Source organism: Triturus cristatus, chromosome 12 (genome assembly GCF_964204655.1).
Source record: "Triturus cristatus chromosome 12, aTriCri1.1, whole genome shotgun sequence".
Lineage (NCBI taxonomy): Eukaryota > Metazoa > Chordata > Amphibia > Caudata > Salamandridae > Triturus > Triturus cristatus.
Window position 1 is genome coordinate 205,585,419 of NC_140595.1, and position 13,417 is coordinate 205,598,835.

At 50.0% G+C, this 13,417-nt stretch overlaps 2 protein-coding genes across 5 annotated transcripts in view; one reads left to right on the forward strand and one right to left on the reverse strand.

The window, feature by feature from the left end:
• The window catches only part of LOC146773073 (uncharacterized), a 682,875-nt gene that overhangs the window by 632,552 nt on the left and 36,906 nt on the right, over positions 1-13,417 (reverse strand). The gene's annotated exons all lie outside the window — the stretch shown is intronic.
• The window catches only part of PARD6A (par-6 family cell polarity regulator alpha), a 283,775-nt gene that overhangs the window by 153,968 nt on the left and 116,390 nt on the right, over positions 1-13,417 (forward strand). The gene's annotated exons all lie outside the window — the stretch shown is intronic.

Sequence of the window (13,417 nt, forward strand, 5' to 3'; positions counted from 1 at the left end):
CCCAGCTTTTGGACATAGACGCTGTCCTAGCTTCCCCTCCTCCTCTGGACATAAAAGGCTTGATTCAGAGTTTGGCCGACATTACTCTGTCAGAAGGTAACTGATATCCTGCCTGCCTTATTACAAGTACCAAAGGATAGAATACATTTATATTAAGGCGCACAGGAAATCTGTGACGTTTGTGAGGAAGAAACCCCTCCATCAAACTTCAAATCAGGGCCAAAGTCTTCCTTCCTCACACTGTCTGTTGATCATATAAGCGCTACTCTTCCCACTCACACGTGGACACTGTCTCTCCCCGTCTCCCCCTCCCTTGAACATATGAAACTCTTCCTCCTCCTTTAATTATATGCGTCCTTCCCCTTCACCTCCTTTGGACCTATGAAATGACCCTATTCCACATGAACGCTCAGAGATGAAGTATGCGATGATTGGTAGGTTACAAGTCAGAACCGCTAACAAGGCCTTCTTACCAGTCCAACCTGTCATGGTTGATAAATTAAGTATCATTAAATGAAGTATTAGTAACACCTGTTAATGACAGCACTTAGAAACACTGAAGTGTTACAATATATATTTATATATATATATATATATATTATGAGCATCCCCTTTCTCTCAAGTCAAGTGATCTTCCTCTGTCGCTTTCTTCTTTCACATATGTGAACTTGCCTCCTAGTCCCTCCTTTACACACATGAGCTCCCCCCTTCACCAACCCTCATTTAGGTACAGAAGTTTCCCGCCTTTCACAGACCTGCCAGCTCACAGGGGGCCACTGTGTCACAAGATTTCGATTCACCCCACACGGTCACCGATGAGGAGCCGAAATCACATGGTGGCAGGGAAAACGAGCTGAAAACCACTGTAAACAGCGGATTCCAGCTCGCTTGTGTAGGCAGTTAGCAGCCATGTCCATTAAGAGGTGTGAAAACTCCCCCAGGACATCAGCAACGGCCCCTCCCCCCTACTCACACAGTGAAATTAATTTGTTTTATTTGTAAGTTGGCCGGTGAACTCTCCCCTCGCTTCACTCTTCCTTACATGTCTGAACTCCCCCCTTCCGTACATGAGCACTCACTCCACCGCCTGCATCTCTCCCCACCACCAAATGTTTTGAGCCTACTTTCTTCCATGTTTTGTGTGTCAGGTGTTGTGTATCGTTGCATGTGTTCTTCTGTGCCAATCTGGTCTCATAAAGGAATTTAGAAACTAAAAGTGTAGTCTGCTGAGATGATGAGGCCTCACAGTCCACATATCAATGATGTCTGCCACCCGGGGCGTCGTGAGGCCCCCCAACCCCCCCCATTTTAGCAGTTTCACTGGGGTGAGGTTCTTTACGGGCCTCTTCTGTCTGCAACTCAGCAGACAAGCATTGGGATAGCCAATAGGTCTCGCCTTTGGGACCTTATAAGTGTTTATCCATGCAACAGTTGATGTTGTTGCACCAAGGATATTGTGCAGGATAACTAAACACTTATAAGGTCCCAAAGGCAAGACCTATTGGCTATGCCAATGCTTGTTACAGTAATCTGCTGCAGAGAGCTCCACCCCGGTCAGAACAGTTACATAGGCACAGCAAAGAAAACCAGAGAGGAACAAAGGGCAGATGACCTGGGCTAGAGGGCTGGTGTCATCCACCACACTGTGCACGCACCACCATTAATCCCAGCTCTCATTATGTAACTGCTGAACGGGTGCCAGCCTGTGAGCGCTGAGGAGAGATGCGGTATTTTCTGTTTGGAATAACACTGACAGACAACAGAACTGCTTTGTAATCGCAGCGCCCTCTGGATCTCCGCGAGCCCACGCAACTTACGGCCAGAACATTGCTCGTTTTCTGCTTCTCACTCGCCCGTCTTCTTTTTGCTCCAGTTACACGTTGCTTCCGAACAATGACGTTAAGCGCAGCCCCAAGTGTTGCAAATCAGAAATATGTCCGTATGTGCCCACCGCCTTTCCACGCATGGGAGCAGGAGGGGCGGGGCAGCAGGCAGAAGGGCAGCGAGGGGCCCAGTGGGTCTGGGTGGTTAAGGTGCGTGGATTCCCCATTTCAACCCTTCTCTCTGTCACTGACTCTCCAAAAGCAGAGACTGGAAACTCCTTAAGTGGCGCACTGGCCTCTAGGGAAAGTGGGAGATGCCTTGACAAGCTACAGCCTGAAAGGTTGGTAGGGCAGTGCTGACTGTGCCCAGGAACATCAGATTTTGAGGCACACTCTAGAGCAGACCTTTGCCAATTTCACAGTAGGCCACTGTGCCTCTCGGTTCTTTTGCACAAAGACATCACTGGTGTGTCAACAAAGTGTGACAGTGCCAGGCTTTATCTTTGTGCAAGAGGCTGCCACCAAGTATTTAGAGGATGTGAATGGGTAAAGGATGCCTGAGGTCGAGGTAGGAATCCCTTCCTTAAGGACTGGTAGAGAAGATATCAAAGTGACAGCTCAGAGGGACTGTGACCACATATAATTGAGATGGTGCAGAGGGAGTAGGATCTGCCCACACAAGGGACATTGTTTAAATTGTAGAGCTAACAAGAGAAAAACAGATATTGGGTAAAAAGTGGCAGGGAGAGAAACAGAAATGGAAAGAGAGAGGGGAATGCCAACAAAAGGAAGTAAGTGATAAAGTCAGTAAAGTGAAAAAAGGGCAATAGGAAGGGTAAAGAAAAGCAAGGGGACAAAGAAAGTGAGAAAGGAAGAGAATACGGACAAAGATGATGTAGAAGGGATCAAGATGAAGGAAAATAGAGAAATGGGAATCGGTCAGCTCTTTTCAAGCACTCGTGCTTGTGGTGGCATTCACCTTGCGGGAGCAAGAAGAGGCGCATGCGGCCACGCTAATTAGAAACAGATGGCCCCTGCGTGGCGCTGCTCGCTCCCGCAAGGTGGGTGCCGCCACAAGCACGAGTGCTTGAAAAGAGCTGACCAATTCCAAAACGTCATCTCCTAGAGCAACGCATGCGCGCCGCCTAGGCCAGACCTAATAAAAACTGATTAGATAAATGCTGCTATAAAGGAACACAGCGCCAATAGAAGAGTAGTAAGGAGAAAGGAGGAATGAAAGACGGGTGAACCGGGAAAGATGGAAGTAACATTGATTGGAAGGAAGGGTGCAAAGATGTATGAATGAGCAGGTGAATGAGTGTGTAGATGAACGAGTGAACTGATAGGCAGCTAGACGGGTGAAAAGATGGCAGAGTAAATTGATGGATACATGAATGAATGAATGGATAAGTGGATGGACAGGTGAAAGGATGGCAGAGTAAAGGGATGGATGGATGAATGGGTAAAAACACAAGTGAATAGATGGTGGAGTGGGTGGACAGTCAGAAAGAAGAGTGGATGGATGTATGGTGGATCTAGAGTAGAGGCACAGCTAGAGCTAAATTTCGGGGGGGGGGGGGGGGGGTAATTCTTCCAGCAGTAGGCAGAGTGGAGATGCGGGGACCTAATAAGGGGTGAACAGCAACAAAGCCTCATTAACAAACAAATGGTCCTGTGAAGTACTCCGATTTAGCTGTGTGTGTGCCCCGGAAGCTGTCTCAGCCCGGCTGCCACACACAATTGGTGGGGGGAGGGGGTTTTGCGAGGCTGAAGCCCTTTGATCTCAGTGGGCGTTGCCCGCCTGGATGGATCCATCAGTGGATGGCAGGATGGATGGACAACAGAGTGGATGGATGTAATGGGGAAAAAGGCTTAAGGATGGATGAAAGAATTAGTGGATGACAGAATGTAAAACGGAAATTGTGGGTCAGCGGGTAGATGGAAGGGTGAAAGGGTAAATAGATAGATGCTTGGTTGGAAGAGACAAGGGAGCTGTTCTAGGAAGGGATGGGCTCACTTGCTTAGTACTGGAGGTTTAGTTCGAAGTGGGGGTATTTTAATTCTCTTGCTACTGCCTTGTCTGCCACCGCCCCCCATATCAGGGAAACAGGCCTTCCGGGCGGTGGCTGTAGAGCCGGCTCATAAATAATGCAGAATAATGCAAACATGACATTTGCTGGAGAGGTCTAAACAGAACAGAACATCACTGTGGCGACAAGTTACCAGTCGGCCACTCCTTGAACTCCCATGCATTAATGATGTCTCGTCGCACGGGGCCCCGTGTTTGCACTGCAGACCAGTTGACCCCGCTGGGAAAAGGTCACGTCTGCCACGGGAGATCCCTGCAGGTCCCAGAGGCCGCGGGGAGAGGCTCTCCGCGTGAGTATGAAGCGCTGTCGGGGCCCATATTAAACGAGGTACAATTACCCCTTTCAAGACATGATTAAACACCTTTCTGACAAGCTTTGTAGGATGATATGTAGTCACACAATTGCCCTTCTGTGCGGATATAAATGTTTTACTCTAAAGAATGTTGTTTTGAAACCAATTATTTACTTTAGATTGAAAGAGAACTTGTAAAACCTGCATTACTAATGGTTTTTATAGATTTAATTTTTTTCCAGATACATGTTTTTTACCTCTACGTGTACTTTGTATGCTTTTGTAACCTGCACACATGTCACTTTTTCCTTTTGTAACGTATCGTTTGCTACCTCTTGTATTCTGTTTGCTCTTGATACTTACACAATTGTCACTTTTGCCTCATGTAACATAACGTTTGATTGTGTAACATGCTCACTTGTAATTGTTCTCCTCATGTATCAGTACTGTTCCTGTTGTGAAGCGCTCTGACACCTTCGGGTAAAGTCTGCGCTATATAAAAACGCATTAAATAAATACAATTAAAATAAAATAAACACCGTGGAATAGTCTAGATGGGAAGGATCCTATTAGGGCAGGGTAAGGAAGGGCGAGTGGGAAATAGCATGGTTTGGGAAATAGCCTGTTTTGGGGTGAACTAGCACAGTGCAGTGTAAATGGGGTGGTGTGGACGGGCAGTGATCTGGAAAGGAAGAGTTTGACTGTGGGGTGGTCTGTATGGGAGTTGAGCTCTTGCGGGAAGATCTGGTTGGGAACAGAGTGTGGCAGGGAATGGCCTAGAACAGGATGGACCTAAAGGGGTGAAAGGTCCAGGTGAGAAGAGGTTTGACTGTCAGAGGTATGAGAGGAGTGCAAGGAGGCGTAAAGGAACAGGTAGGAGAGGTCAGGAGGTTACTGTTCGACCAGTGCATTTAGGCTGTACACAGACCCTGTGCAATAACCTCTTTCAGTCAGCGGAGCACTCACAGGAAAGGACTGAAAACCTAGTTGTTGCCAGTCTCCTGTGCCAAGCGTATGCCAAATGACAATATCTGCCAACGTAATGTCAAAGGGCAAATGTGTTGTTTAACCTATTAAAGGTGTTCGGTGTGTGTTTAACAGAAAAGACTGTGACCCAGATTTACCAAGATCACACAAAGCTGCGCGGACATTTGCAGCATTGCACTGCACGAATCACAACACAACCTGAGCCTTATTTACTGTGTGTCACATCATGCCAGTGCTGTCATTATCCATTCTCGCTCTGAACATTGAGAGTTAGCCTGATGTTAAACGCGACTTGAGGCCTTGTGTAGACTATGGCAGATGGGCAACTTTTTCAAAAACGTGGTTTATGTCCCATCCGCCAAATTCAAAGTGCATTATAGTTTACGGCCCTTGTAATACTGCGGACGGGAAACCTTCGACGTTTTGACAGAGTATCTTGTCCATCAAACTCAAACCCTCCAGTACAAAGCTATACATGCAACCACCCAATGGAAAATCGCGAAATGTATGACATTTTCTGAAAATTGCCTGTACTGTGCATGTTAAACCACGTGGCTTTCCTTTTGCTAATCGCTGACGCCTTGGTTCACTTTGCTGTAGGATTCCACTCAAAACCAGATTGTGCTACTTAGCATGACTTTATTTGCTCTGACTTGGTGCAGGATTCTAGGGGTGCTTGGCCTGTCCGCGGCTCATCATGTCTGCGCATTGTGGATCACTATTTTACACCACGTCCAACGGTGCTGTTAAGCGCTGTGCTCGCGTCACCTTTCGGTCCAAACATCCTCCTCCTATTGTTCGCGCTGCTTTGCATCGCATTGCACCTCTTTATGCCACACCAGGACTCACGCTCTTGTCAGGAGAAGAAAAATAAGGTTTATGGAAGTCCCTGGGTGATGTCCGAATGTGAGAATCTAAAAGCGGATCTTCGTCTTTTTCATTTTGGGGGCGGGGCTTCAAAGTGAAGCAGAAATCTGCTCCTTCTACTTTCCCAGTAATTTTGAGTGTGTCCTGCAGGTAGCAAGATTGGGGGAGGCAGAGTGCCTAGTAAGTGATCATTTGAATTCATCAATGTCAAACTGCAGGTTACTCGTAACATTATATTGTGCTCTTTACACAGGTTCCTCTTGGTGAGAGACTGCACAGAGAGGCCAAAGACTGAATGGGCAGGAAGTCTAAAGCTTAGTTCCTAGTTCTGCGGCTTAGTGGAATCTTGAGGGCATGTGAGGAGTTTGCGATGCAGTTTTACGTCTTCCACTTTCTATGGTGCTGCATACATAGTGGGCACTGTGCCAGGAGAATGTTCAACGTGCCCTCAGCGCTCATTCAAAGGGTCCTGTGGAACAGATGGCACAGATACGAGGCAAACGGACATTGCATGATATTTAATAGAATACGTATTCGCAAGTGTTGTAAGTTTGTGTAGTTTGCCTTCATTGCATCTTTTTATCTGCATGCTTAGATGCTTCACACACAACCACGCTATCACAGTCCTTCCTCATACACAGCACACTCTTAAAGGTTCAGTACTGAGAATCCCCACACACAGGCAGTGCCCCCAGTCCTTGCTATCACACAGCAGCACACCAGCTCGCGCTGCTTTCCTTCACATTACACAGTGCAGGCTGGGGTTCTAATGCTGAGATGCGACGCACACAGGCAGTGCACCCCATTCCTTCTATCACACAGCGGAGCCCGGGGCCCTGTGCTGAGACACGCCACACGGAGCCAGTGAACCCTACCCTGTATCATTCTATCACACAGTGGAGCCTGGAGTCCTTATGCTGAGACACGCCACAGGCAGCCAGTGCTCCCATTCCTTTATATCACACAGTGGAGCCTGGAGTCCTTATGCTGAGACACGCCACACGGAGCCAATGAACCCTTCCCTGTTCCTTTCTATCACACAGTGGAGCCCGGGGCCCTTCTACTGAGAGACACCGCACACAGCGAATGCTCCCCATTCCTTTATATCACACAGTGGAGCCTGGAGTCCTTAATGCTGAGACACGCCACAGGCAGCAGTGCTCCCGTTCATTTCTATCACACAGTGGATCCTTGAGTCCTTATGTTGAGACACGCCACAGGCAGCCAGTGCTCCGATTCCTTTCTATCACACAGTGGAGCCTGGAGTCCTTATGCTGAGAAACGCCACAGGCAGCCAGTACTCCCGTTCATTTCTATCACACAGTGGAGCCTAGAGTCCTTACGCTGAGACACACGCCGCACGCAGCCAGTGCACTCCGTTGCTTTCTATCACACAGTGGAGCCTAGAGTCCTTATGCTGAAGCACGTCGCACGCAGCCAGTGCACTGTGCACTCCGTTGCTTTCTATTACACAGTGGAGCCTGGGGTCCTTATGCTGAAACACGCCGCCCGCAGCCAGTGCTCCCGTTCATTTCTATCACACAGTGGATCCTGGAGTCCTTATGCTGAGACACGCCACAGGCAGCAAGTGCTCCCGTTTATTTCTATCACACAGTGGAGCCTGGAGTCCTTATGCTGAAACACGCCGCACGCAGCCAGTGCACTGTGCACTCCGTTGCTTTCTATTACACAGTGGAGCCTGGGGTCCTTATACTGAAACACGCCGCCCGCAGCCAGTGCTCCCGTTCATTTCTATCACACAGTGGATCCTGGAGTCCTTATGCTGAGACACGCCCCAGGCAGCAAGTGCTCCCATTCCTTTATATCACACAGTGGAGCCTGGAGTCCTTATGCTGAGACACGCCACAGGCAGCCAGTGCTCCCATTCATTTATATCACACAGTGGTGCCTGGAGTCCTTCTACTGAGAGACACCGCACACAGCGAATGCTCCCCATTCCTTTATATCACACAGTGGAGCCTGGAGTCCTTAATGCTGAGACACGCCACAGGCAGCAGTGCTCCCGTTCATTTCTATCACACAGTGGATCCTTGAGTCCTTATGTTGAGACACGCCACAGGCAGCCAGTGCTCCCATTCCTTTATGTCACACAGTGGAGCCTGGAGTCCTTATGCTGAGACACGACGCACACAGCCAGTGCTCCCGTTCATTTCTATTACACAGTGGAGCCTGGAGTCTTTATGCTGAGACACTCGCCGCACGCAGCCAGTGCACTCCGTTGCTTTCTATCACACAGTGGAGCCTGGGGTCCTTATGCTGAAACACACGCCCACAGCCAGTGCACTCCGTTGTTTTCTATCACACAGTGGAGCCCGGGGTCCTTATGCTGAGACACGCCACAGGCAGCCAGTGCTCCCGTTCATTTCTATCACACAGTGGAGCCTTGAGTCCTTATGCGGAGACATGCTGTGTGTAGCCAGTGCACTCCGTTGCTTTCTATTACACAGTGGAGCCCGGGGTCCTTATGCTGAGACACCCCGCACGCAGCCAGTGTTCCCATTTATTTCTATCACACAGTGGAGCCTGGAGTCCTTATGCTGAGAGACACCGCACGCAGCCAATGCATCCCATTCCTTTCTATCACACAGTGGAGCCCAGGGTCCTTATGCTGAGACACGCCGCACACAGCAGCTCCTCCCCAGTAATTTCTTTCACACAGTGGAGCCCGGGTCCTTATGCTGAGACATGCTTCATGCAGCCAATGCACCCCATTCCGTTCAATCACACAGTGGAGCCCAGGGTCCTTATGCTGAGACACGCCGCACAAAGCTGCTCCTCCCCATTCCTTTCTATCACACAGTGGAGTCCGGGGTCCTTATGCTGAGACATGCCACACGCAGCCAGTTCTCCCGTTCATTTCTATCACACAGTGGAGCCTGGAGTCCTTATGCTGAAACACGCTGTGTGTAGCCAGTGCAACCCGGGGTCCTTATGCTGAGACACCCCGCACGCAGCCAGTGCTCCCATTTATTTCTATCACACAGTGGATCCGTGAGTCCTTATGCTGAGACATGCCTCACGCAGCCAATGCATCCCATTCCTTTCTATCACACAGTGGAGCTCAGGGTCCTTATGCTGAGACATGCCACACACAGCTGCTCCTCCCCGTTCCTTTCTATCACACAGTGGATCCTGGGGTCATTATGCTGAGACACGCTGCACACAGCCAGTGTTCCCGTTCATTTCTATCACACAGTGGAGCCTGGAGTCCTTATGCTAAACACGCCGCAAGCAGCCAGTGCACTCAATTGCTTTCTATTACACAGTGGAGCCCAGCGTTCTTATGCGCACGCAGCCAGTGCACTCTGTTGCTTTATATTACACAGTGGAGCCTGGGGTCGTTATGCTGAGACAGCCCACATGCAGCCAGTGCTCCTGTTCATTTCCATCACACAGTGAAGCCTGGAGTCCTTATGCTGAAACACGCCGCATGCAGCCATTGCACTCTGTTGCTTTCTATCACACAGTGAAGCCCAGGGTCCTTATGCTGAGACACACCGCACGCTGCTAGTGCATCCTGTTTATTTCTAACACACAGTGGAGCCGGACATCCTTATGCTGAGACACGCCGTGAGTGCTCCCCGTTCATTTCTATCACACAGTGGAGCCTTCCGTCCTTTTGCTGACACACACCACTAATGCCCAGTGCACCACGTTCTTTTCTTTCACACAGTAGAGCCCGGGGTCCTTATGCAGGGAAATGCCACACGCAGCTAGTGCACCTCTTTCCTTTCTATCACACAGTGGAGCCCAGCGTCCTTATGCTGAGACACGCCGCACACAACCAGCGCTCCCGTTCATTTCTATCACACAGTGGAGCCCGGGGTCCTTATGCTGAGACACCCCGCACACAGCCAGTGTTCCCATTTATTTCTATCACACAGTGGAGCCTGGAGTCCTTCTGCTGAGAGACACCGCACGCAGCCAATGCATCCCATTCCTTTCTATCAAACAGTGGAGCCCGGGGTCCTTATGCTGAGACACGCCACAGGCAGTCAGTGCTCCCGTTCATTTCTATCACACAGTAGAGCCCGGGGCCCTTCTGCTGAGAGACATTGCACGCAGTCAATGCACCTCATTCCTTTATATCCCACAGTAGAGCCCTAGGTCCTTATGCTGAGACACACCGCACACAGCTGCTCCTCCCTGTTCCTTTCTATCACACAGTGGAGCCTGGAGTCCTTATGCTGAAACACGCTGCACGCAGCCAGTGCACTACGTTGCTTTCTATTACACAGTGGAGCCCGGGGTCCTTATGCTGAGACACCCCACACACAGCCAGTGCTCCCGCTCATTTCTATCACACAGTGGAGTCTGGAGTCCTTAAGCTGAAACACACCGCACGCAGCCAGTGCACCCCGTTCCCTTCTATTACACGTGGAGCCTGCGGTCCTTATGCTGAGACACCCCGCATGCAGCCAGTACACCTGTTCATTTCTATCACACAGTGGAGCATGGAGTCCTTATGCGGAAACATGCCACACGCAGCCAGTGCACTCCGTTGCTTTCTATTACACAGTGGAGCCCAACATCCTTATGCTGAGACACGCCGCACGCAGCCAGTGCTCCCGTTCATTTCTATCACACAGTGAAGCCTGGAGTCCTTATGCTGAAAGACGGCGCACGCAGCCAGTGCACTCCGTTGCTTTCAATTACACAGTGGAGCCCAGGGTCCTTATGCTGAGACACGCCGCATGCAGCCAGTACTCCTGTTCATTTCTATCACACAGTGGAGCCTGGAGTCCTTATTCTGAAACATGCCGCACACAGCCAGTACTCCCGTCCATTTCTATCTCATAGTGGAGCCTGGAGTCCTTATGCTGAGACACCCCGCACACAGCCAGTGCTCCCGTTCATTTCTATCACACAGTGGAGCCTGGAGTCCTTATGCTGAAACACACCGCTCGCAGCCAGTGCACTCCGTTGCTTTCTATTACACAGTGAAGCCCAGCATCCTTCTGCTGAGACACGCCGCACGCAGCCAGTGCACCCCGTTCCCTTCTATCACACAGGGGAGCCTGGAGTCCTTATGCTGAAACATGCCGCACGCAGCGAGTGCATTCTGTTGCATTCTATTACACAGTAGAGCTTGTGGTCATTATGCTGAGACACCCCGCACGCAGCCAGTGCTCCCGTTCAATTCTATCACACAATGGAGCCTGGGGCACTTCTGCTGAGAGACACCATACGCAGCCAATGCATCCCATTCCTCTATATCACACAGTTGAGCCCAGTGTCCTTATGCTGAGACATGCCTCATGCAGCCAATGCACCCCATTCCTTTCAATCACACAGTGGAACCCAGTGTCCTTATGTTGAGACACGCCGCACAAAGCTGCTCCTCCCCGTTCCTTTCTATCACACAGTGGAGCCCGGGGTCCTTATGCTGAGACATAACACACGCAGCTAGTTCTCCCGTTCATTTCTATCACACAGTGGAGCCTGAAGTCCTTATGCTGAACCACGCCGCACTCAGCCAGTGCACTCCGTTGCTTTCTATTACACAGTGGAGCCTGGGGTCCTTATGCTGAGACACACCACATGAAGCCAGTGCTCCCGTTCATTTCTATCACAAAGTGGAGCCTGGAGTCCTTATGGTGATACACGCCGCACGCAGCCAGTGCACTCTATTGTTTCCTATTACACAGTGGAGCCTGGGGTCCTAATGCTGAGACACCCCGCACGCAGCCAGTGCTCCCGTTCATTTCTATCACACAGTGGAGCCTGGAGTCCTTATGCTGAAACACGCTGTGTGTAGCCAGTGCAACCCGGGGTCCTTATGCTGAGACACTCCGCACGCAGCCAGTGCTCCCATTTATTTCTATCTCCCAGTGGAGCCTAGAGTCCTTATGCTGAGACATGCCTCACGCAGCCAATGCATCCCATTCCTTTCTATCACACAGTGGAGCTCAGGGACCTTATGCTGAGACATGCCGCACACAGCTGCTCCTCCCCGTTCCTTTCTATCACACAGTGGAGCCCGGGGTCCTTATGCTAAGACACGCTGCACACAGCCAGTGTTCCCATTCATTTCTATCACACAGTGGAGCCTGGAGTCCTTATGCTAAACACGCCGCAAGCAGCCAGTGCACTCAATTGCTTTCTATTACACAGTGGAGCCCAGCGTCCTTATGCGCACGCAGCCAGTGCACTCTGTTGCTTTATATTACACGGTGGAGCCTGGGGTCGTTATGCTGAGACACCCCGCATGCAGCCAGTGCTCCTGTTCATTTCCATCACACAGTGAAGCCTGGAGTCCTTAGGCTGAAACACGCCGCACGCAGCCATTGCACCCTGCTGCTTTCTATCACACAGTGAAGCCCAGGGTCCTTATGCTGAGACACACCGCACGCTGCTAGTGCATCCTGTTTATTTCTAACACACAGTGGAGCCCGGTGACCTCCTGCTTAGACACACCGCCTGCAGCAAATGCACCCCATTCCTTTATATCACACAGCGGAGCCCGCGGTCCTTATGCTGAGACACGCCACACGCTGCGAGTGCTCCCCGTTCATTTCTATCACACAGTGGAGCCTTCCGTCCTTATGCTGACACACACCACTAATGCCCAGTGCACCACGTTCTTTTCTTTCACACAGTGGAGCCCGGGGTCCTTATGCAGAGACATGCCACACGCAGCCAGTGCACCCTGTTCCTTTCTATCACACAGTAGAGCCCGGGGTCGTTATGCTGAGACACACCACAAGCAGCCAAGGGCATAGGAGACACTAAATTTCTGGGTGGGACATAGCCTCGGGGACCAATAAAAATTGCCTATTGTCTTCACGTCGAGGGCTCTGATAAACCTGTACAATCACAGACTTTTGAAGTGAAATAGTGATATTAAAATAAGGTATTTTTTATATAAAGTTCAAGTGTGGTTTTATCAAACACATCCTAATGTACGGTAGCTCAGGGAGTCAAGACATCTACTGCCAAAGGCCAAACGCAACCTGGAGGTCATGGTTTGAATCTCTGCAGGATCTGCTTTTTATCCTTCAAAGGTTAATAACATAAGTGCTACTGTTTGGTATAACATTAACCCCTGTAATTTTCTTTTTTATCAGGCTGTGAGAAAATGGCTGGGAGCGATTCATAAGCAGGACAGGACTCTTTTTTTTGTTTTGCAGCTTTATACAGCGCAAAGTTGACCAAAAGTAATTGGAGCCCTACACATGAGCACGAGTCACATTACACAAGATCACATTCATTAAAAAAAATATATATATTTGGCACAGAAAGATTAAGTGATATGGCCAGAATCACAGCATTTTGCGCCCATACCAAGACTTGAACCTGCTTCCCCAGTTCCAAAGTCGGCATCTCTGGCCATAATG